Source organism: Pseudophryne corroboree, chromosome 2 (assembly GCF_028390025.1).
Source record: "Pseudophryne corroboree isolate aPseCor3 chromosome 2, aPseCor3.hap2, whole genome shotgun sequence".
Lineage (NCBI taxonomy): Eukaryota > Metazoa > Chordata > Amphibia > Anura > Myobatrachidae > Pseudophryne > Pseudophryne corroboree.
The window spans coordinates 208,863,766-208,883,596 of record NC_086445.1 but is presented as its reverse complement, the minus strand read 5'-3'; positions in this window follow the sequence as shown (position 1 = coordinate 208,883,596).

Here is a 19,831-nt window from a genome sequence, read left to right as displayed (position 1 = left end):
CGTACGTATACTGGCAGGAAAAAGAGGCAATTTGGAGGCCCTTGCACAAACTGGCTTTATTCTACCTAAGTTGCCCTCCCACAAGTGTGTACTCCGAAAGAGTGTTTAGTGCCGCCGCTCACCTTGTCAGCAATCGGCGTACGAGGTTACTTCCAGAAAATGTGGAGAAGATGATGTTCATTAAAATGAATTATAATCAATTCCTCCATGGAGACATTCACCAGCAGTTTTTGCCTCCACAAAGTACACAGGGAGCTGTGATGGTGGATTCCAGTGGGGACGAATTGATAATCTGTGAGGAGGGGGATGTACACGGTGATGAATAGGAGGATGATGATGAGGTGGACATCTTGCCTCTGTAGAGCCAGTTTGTGCAAGGATAGATTAATTGCTTCTTTTTTGGTGGGGGTCCAAACCAACCCGTCATTTCAGTCACAGTCGTGTGGCAGACCCTGTCACTGAAATGATGGGTTGGTTAAAGTGTGCATGTCCTGTTTATACAACATAAGGGTGGGTGGGAGGGCCCAAGGACAATTCCATCTTGCACCTCTTTTTTCTTTCATTTTTCTTTGCGTCATGTGCTGTTTGGGGAGTGTTTTTTGGAAGGGCCATCCTGCGTGACACTGCAGTGCCACTCCTAGATGGGCCAGGTGTTTGTGTCGGCCACTAGGGTCACTTATCTTAGTCACACAGCTACCTCATTGCGCCTCTTTTTTTTCTTCTTTGCGCCTCTTTTTTTCTTTGCATCATGTGCTGTTTGGGGGGTGTTTTTAGTCACACAGCTACCTTATTGCGCCTCTTTTTTTTCTTCTTTGCGCCTCTTTTTTTCTTTGCATCATGTGCTGTTTGGGGAGTGTTTTTTGGAAGGGCCATCCTGCGTGACACTGCAGTGCCACTCCTAGATGGGCCAGGTGTTTGTGTCGGCCACTTGGGTCGCTGAGCTTAGTCATCCAGCGACCTCGGTGCAAATTTTAGGACTAAAAATAATATTGTGAGGTGTGAAGTGTTCAGAATAGACTGAAAATGAGTGGAAATTATGGTTATTGAGGTTAATAATACTTTGGGATCAAAATGACCCCCAAATTCTATGATTTAAGGTGTTTTTTAGGGTTTTTTGAAAAAAAAACACCCGAATCCAAAACACACCCGAATCCGACAAAAAAAATTCGGTGAGGTTTTGCCAAAACGCGTTCGAACCCAAAACACGGCCACGGAACTGAACCCAAAACCAAAACACAAAACCCGAAAAATTTCCGGTGCACATCTCTAGTGACCGTCCCCCCCTAACTCCCATGGTGCAGGTATGCTGTTGCCCAAACAGTATACCGAAAGAAATAAAACTTTAAAAGAAATTGAAGAAAAACTCTGGAGCATCAGAGTGTGCATCCTCTCCTGAGGGCACTTTTTTCTAAACTGACCTGTAGGAGGAGGCATAGAGGGGAGGAGCCAGCACACCCAGTTGAAGAAATTTAAAGTGCACTGGCTCCTTTGGACCCGTCTATACCCCAATGTACTAATCTGTCCCCAATATCCCTTATCCCTAGAGAAAAGCAGTTTAGGAAGAGTATTTATCTTCACAACATTTACCCTTCCCAACCAGGAAAGCTGTTTAAAGTGCCACCTACTATAGTCAGCTCTAATCATCTGAAGGAGCGGCAAGAAATTCAAAGGTGCCAAACGCGTTAAGTCTCAAGGTAGTTGGACTCCCAGGTATATTATATGAGATGTTTTCCACATAAAAGGAAAAGAGCTTTTTAGCTTATCTGCTGTAGCGGGAGGGGTTGAGATGTTTAAAGCACAGGATTTGGATATATTTACCTTGAAATTGGACAGTTTACCAAAAGTGGACAATTCACACATAAAATGGGGAAGTGAAAAAGAGGGACGTGTGATTATTGCCAATATGTCCTCTGCAAACACTGCCAATTTATATTCCTTGGCCAATATTTACTAATATTCGTGTTTGAGTCGGTTTGTGTAGTGTTTAAACTCGTTTTGTATCGGGTGCATTTTCATGCAACTTTTTGAATCCAGGGCCCTCATTCCGAGTTGATCGGTCGCAAGGCGAATTTAGCAGAGTTACACACGCTAAGCCGCCGCCTACTGGGAGTGAATCTTAGCTTCTTAAAATTGCGACCGATGTATTCGCAATATTGCGATTACTAACTACTTAGCAGTTTCAGAGTAGCTCCAGACTTACTCTGCCTGTGCGATCAGTTCAGTGCTTGTCGTTCCTGGTTGACGTCACAAACACACCCAGCGTTCGCCCAGGCACTCCCACCGTTTCCCCGGCCACTCCTGCGTTTTTTCCGGAAACAGTAGCGTTTTCAGCCACACGCCCCTGAAACGCCGTGTTTCCGCCCAGTAACACCCATTTCCTGCCAATCACATTACGATCGCCGGAGCGAAGAAAAAGCCGTGAGTAAAAATACTTTCTTCATAGTAAAGTTACTTGGCGCAGTCGCAGTGCGAACATTGCGCATGCGTACTAAGCGGATTTTCACTGCGATGCGATGAAAAATACCGAGCGAACAACTCGGAATGAGGGCCCATATACGCAAAGTTACTAAGCAGTCGACTTTATGGTTTTCGTGTTTTCCGATGTTGATGCCAGTAGTTTTTTTTGGCACATTTACGGCCGTCATTGTCGTTTGCGTACGTGTTTTTGTTGTATTTTCTGGGTTTTTTCCTAAGTTAAACTCGGCAGGGTTTTTTTTTCCCGCGGCCGCATTTTCACTTTCAGTTTCGATTTTCATCCCCGTTCGTCATTGGTTGTGTTTCAGATGGTAGGAGTGTCTGTGCGCAACCATATAAATACGCCCCAAACCGTCCGCACCTCGTGGGTTTAGTTAGTGGTGAGGAGGAGGGAGGTTGTGCTGTGGAGGTAGGTGAATTTGTGGTTTGGTGAGGAGTGTTGGTAGCGATTTCTGAGTGTGATATTGTGTTTGAAAGTCGTCTTGTCATTCTTGTTGTCTTGTATTTTGTGGTTTTGTCTCATTTTTAGTCCAAGTTATTTTTCTTTATAGTCCCTTGTCAGTGTTTGTGTGTGTGTGTGTGTGTGTGTGTGTGTGTGTGTGTGTGAGTTGTGTAGTGGTAGTGGAGGAGTGTGTTGTTTGTTTTTTGTTTTTTCTGTGTTAACTGTTTAGACACACAATTATGTGTGACTCAGAGGTGGGTGAGGTGGAGGGTGTGAGTGAGGGGGAGGAGGTCGGTCAGGTGGAGGAGGTGAGTGTTAGTGAGGTTAGTGAGGTGGAGGAGGTGGGTGAGGTTGCTGCAGCAGCCTCAAGTGATAGTGACAGTCAGAGTGCTCCGCAGCCACGCACCACTACTAAGACTGGGCGGAATGTAAAGTTTAGTTTTGCTGAAAATGTGGCATTGGTGCGTGAGCTGATGAAGTATCAGAGGCAGCTATTTTGCCCTGAGTCCGCCAAGGTGCCAACACGGAGGAACACGGTGTTGTGGGCGAAAGTTGTTGCTGCTGTCAATAGTGAGGGGGTGGTCAAGCGGACGGAGGACACGTGCCGCAAACGGTACTATGACATAAAGCGACGTGTCAAGTCCAAAATGGCCAAGGAGGCTCGGAAAACCGGTGGTGGGCAGCCCTATATTGCAAGATATCTGGAGTATGAGGAGCCCATGCGGAGTGTAATACCTCCTGAAGTTGTCTCTGCAACCCATGTCCGGGATTCAGATCAGCCCAGGAAGAATGGTGAGCATGTGTATTTGCATTTACATTCTATGTTTGTTTGTTTTTTGTTTTTTTTGTTTTTTTAAATGTGTGTCATGTGACGTTGCATATTACTCCCATCTTCAAGTGTGTGTCAGCCAACACATTGTTTTGGTTAATGTTTTATACAAAAGCCAATGTAACATCTTACTTTATTGTATGTCATGTGTTTTTCTGAAAGATATTTTGCATGTGTAGTTTGGACTTGGTGTGTCTCAGGATTGTCCTGCAATAATGTTTTCCTTTTGGGTTGTTTTTTAAAAAAAATTGTGACTATGTTTTATATTTAAGTGATCCATGTGCAATGTTTAAAAAACAGTGGTTGTCATGTTAGAGGCTGGAGTAGTGGAAAGTGGTTTGGAAACCACTTACATGTGTAATGTCATTATTAGATAATGTTAAATTTTTAAGCAAAATGACACTATTTCTTTGATAATTTTTTGCTTGTATTTGTACCGTGACACCACACTGCAGTGTAATTTTTTAAAAATTGCTACATTTTGTTTTGGCTCATATAGTGGTAATGTGTGTTTGGAGTGCCACATCACAGAGCAATTTATATATTGCATCTGTAATATTTATCCTTTCAATACAAAATGAAGATGTGTGTGTTTTTGGTTGTTTTTTTTTTTTTTACTTGTGCCCTATGTCAGTGTCCTGTACATGTTTTCCTGTGTTGATTTTGCCATAGTGCATATGTCTATTGGACAATGTTTATTGTTTTATGTTTTTTTTTTCCGGTCCTTATGCTTTTTTTTTTAAAAACAGACCAAGCATTTCTAAAAGAATAAATGTTTATAAGCATAATGGGTGGATGTATACACAATAGCATGACATTTTTTTATTTTTTTATTTTATACAGTGTTAGAAAAAAGCAGTACTACTTGTCGGCCAGTAACTCCTATCACATCTGATGATGATGACGCTGCGGAAGCAGGTAAAGTGTCCATTGTAGTATAGGGTATGCTTGTAAAGGAATGGCCATAACAAAATTGCACTTTCATTAAAAGGTCCATCAAAAGAAGTATGGAGCAGCAGAAGTGGCACTTCTGTAAGACATCACCACAAAAAACCTGTGGCCGAAAAGAAAGCAAGGTCGTATGTCCCGGCCCAACCACAGCAGGCTACCCCGCCACAAAGGTTATCGTCCGTATGTTCTGTCCCCCCACTCCAAATTTTGGACACACCTCTAAGACGTCATCCACACTCCCCTCATCTTGATTGTGAGTATCAAACTGAAATAAATGAGAAAAATTTCAGAACGTAATCAAAATATTTCATAACCGCATTAAGTCAAAACACATCAAAAACTTAAATACTTACCGCAGTAAGTAAAAGCTGAAATGGAATCCAAGCTAAATGGCCTTGTCCACATCCAGTAAAGATATGTAAGTCCACTTGAGCCATACAGTATGACATTGTGTGTAAGATGCTGCAACAAAAAAGCATGTTTTTTTTATTGCAAAAAGTAAGGTTGTTTTTCCAAATTTCACATGTGTGTTTGAGGTAACATTGCAAAATACATATAAAAACATTACTATGTTTGTTTGATCAAAGCTTTAAGGTAACACATTATGTATTCCAATGTGTTTTTATGGTGGAGTATGTGTGAGCTACAATAAAACTAAAGTGTTTGCTTTCACAATTAAGTAACCAGACACATTTGCCACAAACAGGCATATGTATGTATTTAAGCTATGAGTGATGATGTTGCTAGGCAGAATAGTTGAAAGCAACAGTGAATGACATGTGTTCCATGTGTAGTGATTTGTTTACATTTCTCAAACATATGGATAGCTAATGGAGATTTGTTTAACATTTCAGCTTCTAGTCCTGGGAACAGCATCCCTCCGCAACAACAGCAACACAGTGACATGGAGGAGACAAACATCTTAGAAATGCAGCCATTAAGGCAAGGAATGAGCCCCCCAGCACCTGTGAGTACACCACCACAGCAAAGCACACCACCACCACCACAACAACAAAGCCCAACAACACCAGGAACACAAGGCCCTGATCAGGTGTTTTGGTCCATTTGGGCTAGACAGCAGGCCACTAATGAAGATTGCCTGCGTAGACAGACACAAATGTTTGCAAGCCTACCATCTCACCTCAGAAGAATATCAAGAAATCTGAGTAGACAAAATGAACAAACAATCAGAATAGGCAATACCATGGAACTCATGTGTACAGACATTTAATGGAAGAACAGCACAGACTAATGGAAGAACAGCACAGACTAATGGAAGAACAGCACAGACAACAGCAAAGTTATATGAACATTTTTCAAAACAATCAAAAGATTAATGAAAGTTTATTCGGAATAGTAGACAATCAAAATGCTGCTACACGTGAACTCAATGCCACCCTCACTAACCTGAATGAAACACTCAGATGCATGCACCAACAGCAAATAAGCAGCAGTTCTGGTACGACTACTCCAAATATCACGCCAGTCTCATCACCACCAAGACGCTCCACCAGAGCACAACAACATGACAGTGCTAAAGGCAAAGGGCAGGACAAGCAGCCACCAAAAAAAAACGTGAAAAAAATACAAGTTAGACATTTGTGATAAGTAACTCAAATTAGTTAGTAAGTGTATGTTTGGCAAAAAATATATAACACTTAGCTCCTTGACAATTTTTACAACATCATTAATAATAAAAGTGGTACAAACAACAACATAAAATTTGTACGCACATTTATTCTTTACCATTTTTTTGGGGTATTGGAGGAGGGAAATGTTGATGGAGCCGCACATACATGTTAGCAGGAAGTAAACTGACCACTTGATTTTTTTCTAATCATTACTCTTTCTAGATTTCAATCATTCTCTTTTCCTGCAGACACAATAATTGGCAGCCAGGCAGAATGTCTTTAGCAGGAAGTAAACTGACCACTTGATTTTTTTCTAATCATTACTCTTTCTAGATTCCAATCATTCTCTTTTCCTGCAGACAATCCAAATTACAATGTTATTGATACATATTTTACCTTTCTTCTCTATACAACATTACAAGAAGAACACAATTGAGTTGCGTAAAAAGCTTTTAATATGTTGGCTTTGAATTTTTTATAAAACATTGACAAAATGAATGTCAGTATTGTTGGGACATGTTTGTGTGTGTTAAAAATTAGTAAGAATGTTATTACACATGATCCTGAAACAAACAAATATGTACTTTTTAAAAAAAATTCAAAGAATGTGTATAATAATGTATATATGTGGCAAACTGTGTATTTACTTACAAATCATCAAGTTTACTGCATCAAACATTAGGAAATAAATTATTCCTGATTACAGTAAGTTTGTGTGTCTTAAATATGATGGTGCATCACACATAGGGACACATGTATTCCTCAAGGCTAACATATTATATGTTGAGGAGTGTTTTTTGGGAACACAGGTTCTCAAACTCGGCCCTCAGGAACCCACACAGTGCATGTTTTGCAGGTCTCCTCACAGAATCACAAGTGACATAATTAGCTCCACCTGTGAACCTTTTAACATATGTCTGTGAGTAATTCATACACCTGTGCTTCTACTGGGTTACGTGAAAAACATACACTGTGTGTGGTCCTGAGGGCCGAGTTTGTGAACCTGTGCATTAGGACGTTACACACAATGATAAAGTGAAATACTAAATGGATTATGTGGGCTTGTAAGAAATTAGCACTGCAAGTTTACGATCACTTATCCAGACTTAATGCATGCCACTCATAATCTGTTGTTTTGAGTTTAAAAATACACACAATACACATGCGACATTTGTTTTTCATAAAGCGAGGGTATGTTTGTATGTGTCAAGGAGACAGACACATTCTGAGTAATGGTTTTGGCAATAAAAATGGCAAAACATCTATTTATGATTACATAACAAATAAAATAAGCAAACCAAACTTACCTTAGAAATAGCGATTGATGAGCTCTTGCCTAACCTGCCTCCCTACATCTGTACTCCAAGTATCCCCAGATGTCTCTAATTCCTCTGCTTGCAGGCTGCTTTCTTCCTCCTCCTCCTCCTCCTCAACATGTGGCAGATGTTGTTGCAAACACATGTTATGAAGAAAGCAACAGCAGAACACAATTTGAGTCACCTTGGAGGGACTATACAACAAAAGGCCACCAGACTTATCCAGACACCGAAACCTAGATTTCAGCACACCAAAACATCTTTCTATCACATTCCGCGTGGACTTATGTGCATGATTGCAATTGTGTTCAGCAGGGGTATCAGGTCGGGACAATGGAGTTAGAAGCCAAGAGAAACAGCCATATCCTCCATCACCTAAAAGACAGATATAGTAACGTGATTCATGTTAAGATACAGCAACACATAAGTAACACACTGTGGGGCAGATGTATTTACCTGTAGAAGGCATAAGGAAGTGAAAAACCAGTGATATGTGCAAGGTAATAAAGGCAGCAGACAATCTGTTCCTAAATGTTCATTTACATATTGGAGCTGATTGGCTGGTGCCTTTATCACCTTGCACAGATCACTGGTTTCTCACTTCCTTATGCCTTCTACAGGTTAATACATCTGCACCTGTATTTGGACAAAGTATACGCAGGCCTACACATATCAAATTACATACCCAGCAGCCATCCATCTGGCATTTGTCCATCCTCAAACTTATCAAAGAGGGATGACTGACTGAGGATGAAGGAGTCATGGGACATTCAATATGAAGACTATATTTATGTTTATAAAACATACTGATGGGAAGTGGGGTGGAAGTGACGTACCGTGCCCCTCCATCACCGGAAGTGTGGCGGAAGTACCGCAGTTTCACTTCTGAGACGATTTCTAATGCTTTTTAGTGACTTTAAAGTGCTTAGCATACTCGTTTTTTCACACAAATAGCTCCCATTAACCTGGTTTCAATTGTGCTACACTAGTAAATAGTTTAGAAACTCTTTATCACGTAATTGCATCACATGACTCCCTATGATGTCACAACCCTCCCACCTAGCATTATGGCTATAAATAGACTTGCAGGTTCTTTCTGTCCCTACCCCTTGAAGAAGTCTTTTGAGACGAAACGCGTTGGGGAAAACCTATACCTACCTCACCTAAGATAAGGATAATCCATTTTACTTGCTTTTATTGTAGTTTTTAAGATTTCATTTAAGTGTTTTTAGACAGCTGTGTATGTGTTATTGTCCCATTTTTTATATGTGCTTCTTTTCCGTGTAATTTTTATGTCAATAGTCTTTTTAGAATTGTCAATTTTACATTTTATCAACACTATAGTCGCTATATATCCCTCATCCCCCCTTCCTTCCATATATATATATATATATATATATATATATATAGATAGAAGTGGAAATCAGCGGCACTCAGCAGGTGGAGTAATGAAATAAAGCGTCTTTAATGTGGTCCTACGCCGTTTCGGGGACTGTGCCCGTGTATGATTTGTCCCTGAAGACGGGGCACAGTCCCCGAAACGGCGTAGGACCACATTAAAGACGCTTTAATTCATTACTCCGCCTGCTGAGTGCCGCTGATTTCCACTTCTATCTATTGGATCTTGCTACAGATCACAGAGGGCACCGCAGCAAGTATTATGCTATATACCCGACTGAGTGCCGAACCTAACCGCTGTCTATATATATACATATATATATATATATATATATATATATATACACTGCTCATAAAAATAAAGGGAACACTAAAATAACACATCCTAGATCTAAATGAATGAAATATTCTTATTAAATACTTTATTCTTTACATAGTTGAATGTGCTGACAACAAAATCACACAAAAATTATCAATGGAAATCAAATTTATTAACCCGTGGAGGTCCGGATTTGGAGTCACACTCAAAATTAAAGTGGAAAAACACACTACAGGCTGATCCAACTTTGATGTAATGTCCTTAAAACAAGTCAAAATGAGGCTCAGTAGTGTGTTTGGCCTCCACGTGCCTGTATGACCTCCCTAAAATGCCTGGGCATGCTCCTGATGAGGTGGCAGATGGTCTCCTGAGGGATCTCCTCCCAGACCTGGACTAAAGCATCCGCCAACTCCTGGACAGTCTGTGGTGCAACGTGGCGTTGGTGGATGGAGCGAGACATGATGTCCCAGATGTGCTCAATTGGATTCAGGTCTGGGGAACGGGCGGGCCAATCCATAGCATCAATGCCTTCGTCTTGCAGGAACTGCTGACACACTCCAGCCACATGAGGTCTAGCATTGTCTTGCATTAGGAGGAACCCAGGGCCAACCGCACCAGCATATGGTCTCACAAGGGGTCTGAGGATCTCATCTCAGTACCTAATGGCAGTCAGGCTACCTCTGGCGAGCACATGGAGGGCTGTGCAGCCCCCCAAAGAAATGCCACCCCACACCATTACTGACCCACTGCCAAACCGGTCATGCTGGAGTATGTTGCAGGCAGCAGAACGTTCTCCTTGGCGTCTCCAGACTCTGTCACGTCTGTCACATGTGCTCAGTGAGAACCTGCTTTCATCTGTGAAGAGCACAGGGCGCCAGTGGCGAATTTGCCAATCTTGGTGTTCTCTGGCAAATGCCAAACGTCCTGCACGGTGTTGGGCTGTAAGCACAACCCCCACCTGTTGACGTCGGGCCCTCATACCACCCTCATAGAGTCTGTTTCTGATCGTTTGAGTAGACACATGTACATTTTTGGCTTGCTGGAGGTCATTTTGCAGGGCTCTGGCAGTGCTCCTCCTGTTCCTCCTTGCACAAAGGCGGAGGTAGCGGTCCTGCTGCTGGGTTGTTGCCCTCCTCCGGCCTCCTCCACGTCTCCTGATGTACTGGCCTGTCTCCTGATGCTATGGACACTACGCTGACAGACACAGCAAACCTTGTTGCCACAGCTCGCATTGATGTGCCATCCTGGATGAGCTGCACTACCTGAGCCACTTGTGTGGGTTGTAGACTCCGTCTCATGCTACCACTAGAGTGAAAGCACCGCCAGCTTTCAAAAGTGACCAAAGCATCAGCAAGAAAGCATAGGAGCTGAGAAGTGGTCTGTGGTCACCACCTGCAGAACAACTCCTTTATTGGGGGTGTTTTGCTAATTGCCTATAATTTCCACCTGTTGTCTATTCCATTTGCACAACAGCATGTGAAATTGATTGTCAATCAGTGTTGCTTCCTAAGTGGACAGTTTGATTTCACAGAAGTGTGATTGACTTGGAGTTACATTATGTTGTTTAAGTGTTCCCTTTATTTTTTTGAGCAGTGTATATAAATATATATATATATATATATATATATATATATATATATATAAAGTTAAGATGTAAATCGATGCAAATCTACAATTTAGCATGTAGAAAAGGGGGGATGTACTACAAAAATAAAAAATCTCTGAAAATAAATATTTAGGCTGAAATATAAAGTTCCTTTAAAATAAATATCTATGTACAGCCGTGGTGACTTATTTCATGTCTACCTAATTAAAATAGAATGAGTCTGTGGTAATTGATCATTAGCTGCACTGTTTATGACAGGACATTATTTCATAAATGTCACTATACTGTATATACAAGAGTGCAAGAAAAAGCATAGCCTAAAGTTACAAGTATATAAATAGAATTTACTTTTTAAGATATAAATCACATTTGCATTCTCAGTTTTATATTAAATGTATATACGTAGATATGATCTTAGGGAGACACACAGACATGAAAGAAGCAGTTACCAGTAACCATGTAAGAAAGAAAGCATGTACACAAAGATATAATATACTGTATATAGGAAAGATTAACTACGGAAACTATTAAAAGGTGCATATACATACTGTAAACACTAACAAGCATTAGCAAATGAAGCAAATGTATCTACACACACATAGATAACTCTTTTGGTAGCCATACACTTGTGCGATTGCCTTCGATGCGATATCTGGCCCGATTTCCCTTGAAGCTCACCTTGAGATAAATCGCATCGAAAGTGCTTTTTTTGTGCATTTGATGCGCATACAATCCTGCGATTTATCTCATGCCCCTAACGACCGGAAATTGGGTGGTATCGGATGATCAAATGCGAGCGCATCGCATGCTGACCAAAAGCACACCAGATTTAACTGCAAGATTTCTAAAAATTTAAATAGTGGGCTGGCCTATATGGGGGATATATAAACAAGCAGCCATTTTATAGTCTGTGCACTCCTGTTTGCTCTCTGACTAGAGAAGTTTGGTTTATACCTGCTGCTCGTTCCACATAGCTTGCTACCGTGCACTGCTTTGTTCTGCTTGCATTACAAAGTGTTTCTATACTGCTGTGTGTGTGTAGAGATGGATTCTACTCGCTATCAGGCTCTCATGTGCTACTCTGTGCTGAAGATGAGGGGAAACAGGGAGAGGGCCCAGCAAAGGCGGAGGGAGAGATCTTGCTGGTCCAAGGAGTGGCTGCTTAAGCGGCCTACTCGCTCCTACATGCCACTCCTGGATGAGATGAATGATGACACCTTCCAGGAGTTGCTGCGTTTGGTGACCCCGCTCATACAGAAGCGGGATACCAAATGGCGGGTTCCTATCCCTGCTGAGGAGAGGTTCGTGGCTGCCCTGAGGTTACTTGCTACTGGACAGTCATTTGAGGACCTGAAGTATGGGACCCGTATCTCTGCGCAGGCTTTGGGACACATCATACCTGAAACCTGCAAGGCTATTATCAAAGTGCTTCAGTATAAGTACTGCAAGGTAAGAAAATTACACCACACATTGCTTGTCGTGTAAACAAAATGTTTTCTTTTGCAAACTGAAATTGTGTAGAAAAAATTTGTGCTTTTTATTTCAAGACATAATTGTATTACATATGTGGCCAACATGGTTAAACGTTAGCAAACAGTATAAGTTTTCATGATGCAACACATGTGCATCATTACATTTATGAGATGATAAAAAAATGATATATATATAGCAACAAATGTGGGGCATTTTGATACTACACCATTGAGTCGACCTAGAAACCCTGTCGACCTTCCAACCCTGTCGACCTACTGACTGTCGACCTATAGTAGTCGACCTAAACATTGTCGACCTAGACAGTGTCGATCTAATGATCCACAGCTGTCAATACACACATGAAGGTAGGTGCAGATTGAGGTTCCCCGGAACCAACAACCTGCCCCTAGCAACATGTGTGTATTGTGCACATGAAAGCGGTGCCACTCTTAACCATGGTTTTCATGATGCAGCACATGTGCATCATTACATTTATGAAATTATTTAAAAAATGCTATATATAACAACAAATGTGGTGCATTTTGATACTACGCTGTTGAGTGGCACCGCACCCAGGTGCACAATGCATACATGCAACTTGGGGTAGGAAGATGGGTCCCCGGTACCATCAACCTGCACCAAGCTGCATGTGTGCATTGTGCCCCTAGCTGCGGTGCCACTCAACACCGTAGTATCAGAATGCACCACATCTGTTGCAATATATAAGTGCATGAATACACTTGTGAACCAAAAAAAAATTGTGTAGATATATATCCAAACATAAGTATTTTTATAAATATACTTTAAATATGCAGCCAACATTGCAGAACTTTTTCACTAGAACTGTATATTAATGTTTCTTCTAATTTTAAATATAAATATGGTGCAGTATGATATACAGTGTTTTTTGAGTGGCAGCGCTTTCAGGGGCACAATGCACACATGCAGGTAGGGCCAGCTTCAGGCTCCCTGGCACCATCATCCGGACCCAAATTGCATGTGTGCATTGTCCACCTGAAAGCGGCGCCACTAAAACGCCGTATATCATAGTGCACCAGATCTATCGCAGTATATACCAGGGCAGCAGGAATTTTATATATACCAACAGATGTGGTGCATTCTGATACTGTGGTGTTGAGAGTCACCGGTGCCAGGGGCGCAATGCACACATGTAGCTAAGGGACGGTAGATGGGTCCCCCGTACCATCAACCTGTCCCTAGCAGCATGTGTGCATTGTCCGCCTGAAAGCGTTGACACTCACCGTAGTATCAGAATGCACCACATCTGTTGGAATGTATAACAAGGGCCGCAGTAAATGAGAATCACCCTACATTTGAAAGAGACTTGTCTCCTCCTCCTCTTGTCCCCCCTGTGACATCAAGGAGGTCAAAATTGCGGAGGGGACGGTGGATGTGTTGCTGCCTTGGGAAGGGTAGCTGGTTTGAGGAGGAGATTGGATAGTGGGGGAAGGGTGGGTGGATGGGGTAGGGGTTGAAGATAACGGGAAGGGTGGCTGGTTTGAAGAGGAGGGGGTTGAGGAGGATGGAAAGTGGAGGAAGGGTAGGTGGATGGGGTCTACGGTTGCAGATAACCAGAATGGTAGCTGTTATGCGGAGAAGGATGGGTACAGGAGGAAGGGTAGGTGGGTGGTGAACTGAAGGTCAATGGGAGATGAGGATCAGGTGCTTGGGGTTCTGGCCCATGAACATTCCACTCTGGTGTCAGCTGTCCTGAGAGTGTTTGGTACAAAACCTGTGACACCAGGCGCTGGCACTCTACTTGCTGCTGCGCAGAAACCTTACGTAAAGTCATCAAATTCATCTGGTTTCCGGAGCAGCTGTGAACGGGCCTCCAATAGTAGTGAGTCTGCAACAAATTTGGTTTTCCGTGGCTTCCTCCTGGCAGCCTGTCGCTGTGGAAAGTTTGGCTCCTCTGGTGAGGTGTTGTTGAGAGCAGGGGTAAGGCTGAGGTCTTCTTCGGGTGTCTGTAGGTCTTGTGAAAGTAGGGTAAAAAAAACATTAAGTGAGTATTCAAAATTTTTTTTCTTTTACAGTTCCCTACAAGCATGGCAGAATGGCAAGCTATTGCAGAGGACTTTGACAGGCGCTGGAATTACCCAAACTGTGGTGGTGCGATAGACGGGAAACATGTGCGCATCACCAAACCCACCAACAGCAGGTCGGACTACTTCAATTATAAAGGCTACTTTAGCATTGTTCTCATGGCGGTGGTCAATGCAAACTATGAATTTATTTTCCTGGATGTTGGGAAAAATGGTCGTTGCTCAGATGGTGGATCGTTGAAAAATACGCGCTTCTATGATCACCTAGGCACACCACCAACTCCGTTCATCTGCCGCCTGTTGAGCAAACAAAGAATGGCCTTTGTGGCAGATCAGGCCTTCGCACTGCACGAACACATAATGAAGCCCTACCCGCAAAGAGTCCTGAACCACGATAGGCGCATTTTCAACTACCGCCTTTCTAGGGCCCGTCGGGTTGTTGAGAGTGCATTTGGCATTCTCAGCAACCAGTTAAGGATCTTCCACAAACCCATTAACATGAGGCTGGACAAAATTGACTGTGTAGTAACAGCATGTTGTATACTACACAACATGCTCCGTCGCAAGGCCACGAAGCAAATGCCTTTGCTCCCAGCAGGACTGGAAAATTCCAACCAGCCAGTGGTGACAGCGCCGTTTTTCTCGGTGGGACCACCTGCAGCAACCTTACACGGCACTGCACGGGCAAAAGAGATCCGGGAAAAATATAAGGCCTTCTTCAATGGGGAAGGAGCTGTAGCATGGCAGGAGGAATACATCAGATAAGAAAAATTATTTAAAAGCAACTTACCCCTTCGGCCTCCTCCATGTCCAGACTTCCCTCCTCGGACTCTGCCATCACCACTAGGGACTCCTTAGCTGACCGTTTCTCCAGGAGGAAGTGTAGATCTTTGTAGTACAACATACACCTTGTCTGCACCGGCCCCTGACCTCTTTGACTCCTCCACCTTGTGGTTCTCTTTGACAAAGACTGTCCGTAGATTGGCAATTTTCTTCCGGACCCAGGCCACCGAGGCAGCAGAGTAGGTGGGCTTCGAATACTCCACCATGCGGATATAAACAGCTTCCCTCTTCTGTTTGTTGCTGTAGTCTGGTGAGGACGTCAGCCACAGACACTCCTCCTCACGGTACAGGCTGATAAAGCCTGAAAGAAAATCGCAGCTCTCATAGGACATCAGCAGAGTGCAAAAAAAGGAAAATTAATAAACATGAAAAAAGTTCCATTATTCTGATTAAATAAAGTTTGTTTTCTAGTTACTGGTGTGAGTTTGTAGAGATGTGCCCTGTGGGCACATCAGTGGTGCTGTCCCTGGCTGTGGACAGCGCTGGGGCAGCTTGTCTGTCCCCAGCGCTGGGTGTGCGGCGGCGGGTGTCTGGTGCAGGGATCGGATGTTTCCCTGCACCAGGCTTTCAGCGTCGGGTAGCGGCGCGGCGGCGGCGCTTTAAACTTGGCGCCGTTCTGGCCGCCAATCAGAAGCGTCGCCCGCGGGTTTTTTTTAATCGCGGCTCGCGGGGCGCCGGCCATTTAGAAGCGATTGGCTCGCCGCGTCACAGGCCCCGCCCCCGGCATCTGACGTCAGACGCCGGGCGGGAGCCAAAGAAGACCGCGCGCGGGAGCGCGAAGGAGAAAGGAGACGGCGGGCGGGAGCCGAGGACGGAGGGCGCCGAAGAGCTCGGGTGGCCGCGGAAGAGGCCAGAAGACTCCAGGCTCGGCGAAGGAGATGTCCAGCGGCGGCTGGACGCGGTGAGGCGACGGCGGCGCCGCTGGACAGGACGGGCCAGCGGCCGAAGATTGAAAAAGAGCGCTGGAGAGGTCACCAGGGGTGGAAAGTAAGAGAGCTGACGAAGCTCTCCCCTGGTGCCTCTCCCAGCGGGTCAGGTAGGCCCTTCTCAGGTGCCCCTGTACCCGTTCCTCCCTAGACCACCGGGTGTTCGGGCATTAGGCCCGTGGGCACAGTCAGGCCCTTCCGGCCTGTGGGTATTCAGTCGGGCCCTCTCGGCCCGTGGGTATATTTGATCGGCTCCTCTGGGTCCGAGGCTGCGCGTAGTCGGGGTTCCCCCCCGGCCCGTGGCCCGGTCCGGAGAAAAGGGGCAACATACCCAGTCGGTGGTTTGGGCGTTAGGCCCAAGCCACCTAAGCGGTGCAGTAGGCGGGCACTAGGCCCGGGGGCAATCCAGGCAATAGGCCTGTGGGGACATTAGAGGGCATTAGGCCCTAGTGTACTTTGGCCCAGTAGGGTAATATAAGGTGACCCTGGGCACCAGGCCCAGGTCACCCACGAGTGACGAGTTAGGCGGGCACTAGGCCTGTGGGTGAAGTCAGGCCTCCGGCCTGTGCGCAGTCAGGGGGCGCTAGGCCCAGTGAGTAAGTGCCCCCCAAGGTGAATAAAGGTGGCACTGGGCACTAGGTCCAGTCCACCCCAGGGTGTTTAGGTAGGCAGGCTCGCTTGGCCTGAGCCCAACATAAGGGAAGGTACAGGAGGTGGGTAGGCTGTGCGGTGTCCACCCCCCCCCCCCCAGAGTGCATGTAGGGATCTAAAGGAACCGCACCGTTTGATGTTGTACTCTGATATGTGTGTTGTTACCGTGCAGGGCAAAGTGTCTGTTTGTTTTAGAGTTTGTGCATAGTTTGTGTTGCACCACCCACACTTGAGCCAGTTTGAGGGCTTTGTTATGTAGCTAGTGTAGCGGATGCACACTAGGTTAGAGTTAGGCCCTGCACGGCTGTTTCTCTCTTTGCCTCCTTACAGGGACCTGTAAGTGGAGAAGATCGGAGTACAAGACGTAGGACGGTGAGTAACATCGGTCTGTGTGTTCCTTCTGTGTTCGTCCCTATCTGTCTCCCTTCCTTCAGGGCGAGCGGTGAGCCTTGCACGCCGGTGCAAGGTAGAATTTCCACCTGGTGCGAGAGTGCCAATAGGTGAAATTCGGGCTCTGAGGCGTACGCCTGGGATGACCCTCACCTAGCCCGAAAGCACATTTTCCTCGGTTCCGGAGGGCGTTTCGGTCCACAGTCAGGAGGACGGCACTCAGCAATCTCCTTCCTCCTAGGTCATCGTGTCTGGATCCGACTGAAGATTGCCAGGTCCGTTGAAGGTTCCGGTACCTGAAGGTGAGAGAGAGCGGCGCCTGGTGAGTACCGAAACTACACCTGCACGACAGCAGGCACCACCACACGCACCGCCGCACCTCTTACATTTTGGCGTAGTCGGCAGGATCAAGGATACCGGATCATGGACACGATGTGGAACGCCACCAAGAAGACCTCCCTGCGGACGGCTCCGGAACAGACTCACCCCCGGACGTGTGCGGTCCAGAGCGACTGGGTGACGGTGTCTGGGGCAGACCTCCTGAAGATGGTGCAGCGGTCGGTCCAGCGTGAAAAGGAGGAGCGCCGGGAGAAGGTGCACAAGAAGGCCGCTGTGACGCCCTGCAAGAAATGTCGGCAAACGGGGCACTTTGCTGGCGAGTGTACTTGGCGAGAGACGTCCCTAAAGAAGGTGGTCCAGGAAGCGGACCAAAGACGTCAGAAGGGCCAAGCGAAGAAGGAGTCCTGGTGTTTGCTCTGCGGAAACTACGGGCATGAGCATAACCGTTGTCCCTGGGATGAAGAGTGGAGCCAAGACGAGGTTGATTTCCAGTGTGAAAGCTGTGGAGATCCCCGACATAGCCTCCCAAAATGTCCATGGACTGAAGACAGGACGGACTACGAGGCCACGGTGAAGCAGCTGACGAAATTTCGTCAGCAGCTTTGGGACCGGGTGGCTGCAGAGCCCGTGTGTGCGCTCTGCGAGGTGAGAGGACATGCGCTTCCTGATTGTCCGTGGAATGAAGACCAGAGGATTGCGGATGGTCGTGCCCAGAGATGGGAGGAGGAAACCAGGGAAATGGAGCAGAAGACCCTGCTTGAAGGTAGTTCGCAGGTGCCCATTTCCTCTGAGCCGGAACCAACGGGTGAAGATCCCTCAGTGAAGGAGGTGGACAAGGAACCCGTCTTGGAGAAGGTGGCAGTGGCCCTCCCTTGTTGGAAGTGTCGGCGTCCAGGACATGCGGCCAGTGAGTGCCCCTGGGAAGATGCCGCGGACCTACTCTGTCCCAAGAAAGCGACCCCAGTAAGGCAGAATCCTTTCCCGCATAAGGCGGAGGTGGACGACTTGGAGGTGAAGAGACCACGCTGCGAAGAAAAGCGTGAAGACCCAGTGACGGAGACGTCCGGAATCTCCTTGCGAGGAAACCGTCCACGACCAGGACGTGCGGAACAGGTGTGTCCTGGGTACCTAGAGATGCCAGCGGAAGAGGAGTGCGCTGAGGAAGCAGAGGTGCCAGCGGAAGAGACTAAGTACGCTGAGGAGGAAAATAATACCCCAGTCCAGATATCGGAGGAGGACTCGGACTATGGTGACCTGTCCGCCGACGAATCCCTCCAAGAACAGATGGAGGACGACTCTGGCATCGGAAGCGCCGACGAGAGTGACTGGCAGGATCAGGTGGAGTCGTACTCCTAGTTGAATGCCCTCCGTGAAGAGGAGGAGATAGTCCTGGAGCAAGAATACCTGCCGGGAGTGCCGAAATGGACGGACGTACGGGGACAGGATCGTGATGCCGTGGGAGGACCCGTTCCAGAGGAAGACATAGGACCTTTGGAGATGCCCCGCGAGGAAATGCGACATATGGTGGCTGTTGCCCGGGAGGAAACGGATGCCCCGGAGGATTCCACTGTTGGGTGGTGGTCGGTACCACACCCTGAAGACAGGGACGATGCCACAGACGATATGGAAGGCCAGGGGTGGGTGACTGTTGTCCCCGTGGAGGAAGATTCCCCTTGGTGGCCCATGTCGAGCGACCGTGAGGAGATGCCACTCCCCCAGAGGATCCGCCGATGGAGGTCAGGAGGTAAGAAGAGGAACCCGGAGCTGGAGGTGGAAGGATGTGGGGTCACAGCCTGTCCGGGCTGGGCCCTCGAACACAACCTCACCGGAGGGACCTCGGAATTCCCTGACCCGCGGACGATGGACGTCGTGGAGACCTTTGTAGGGACTACAAAGGAAAAAGGGGGGGGGGATGTAGAGATGTGCCCTGTGGGCACATCAGTGGTGCTGTCCCTGGCTGTGGACAGCGCTGGGGCAGCTTGTCTGTCCCCAGCGCTGGGTGTGCGGCGGTGGGTGTCTGGTGCAGGGATCGGATGTTTCCCTGCACCAGGCTGTCAGCGGCGGGTAGCGGCGCAGCGGTGGTGCTTTAAACTTGGCGCCGTTCTGGCCGCCAATCAGAAGCGTCGCCCGCGGTTTTTTGAATCTGGCGCCGTCCGCGAGCCAATCGCGGCACGCGGGG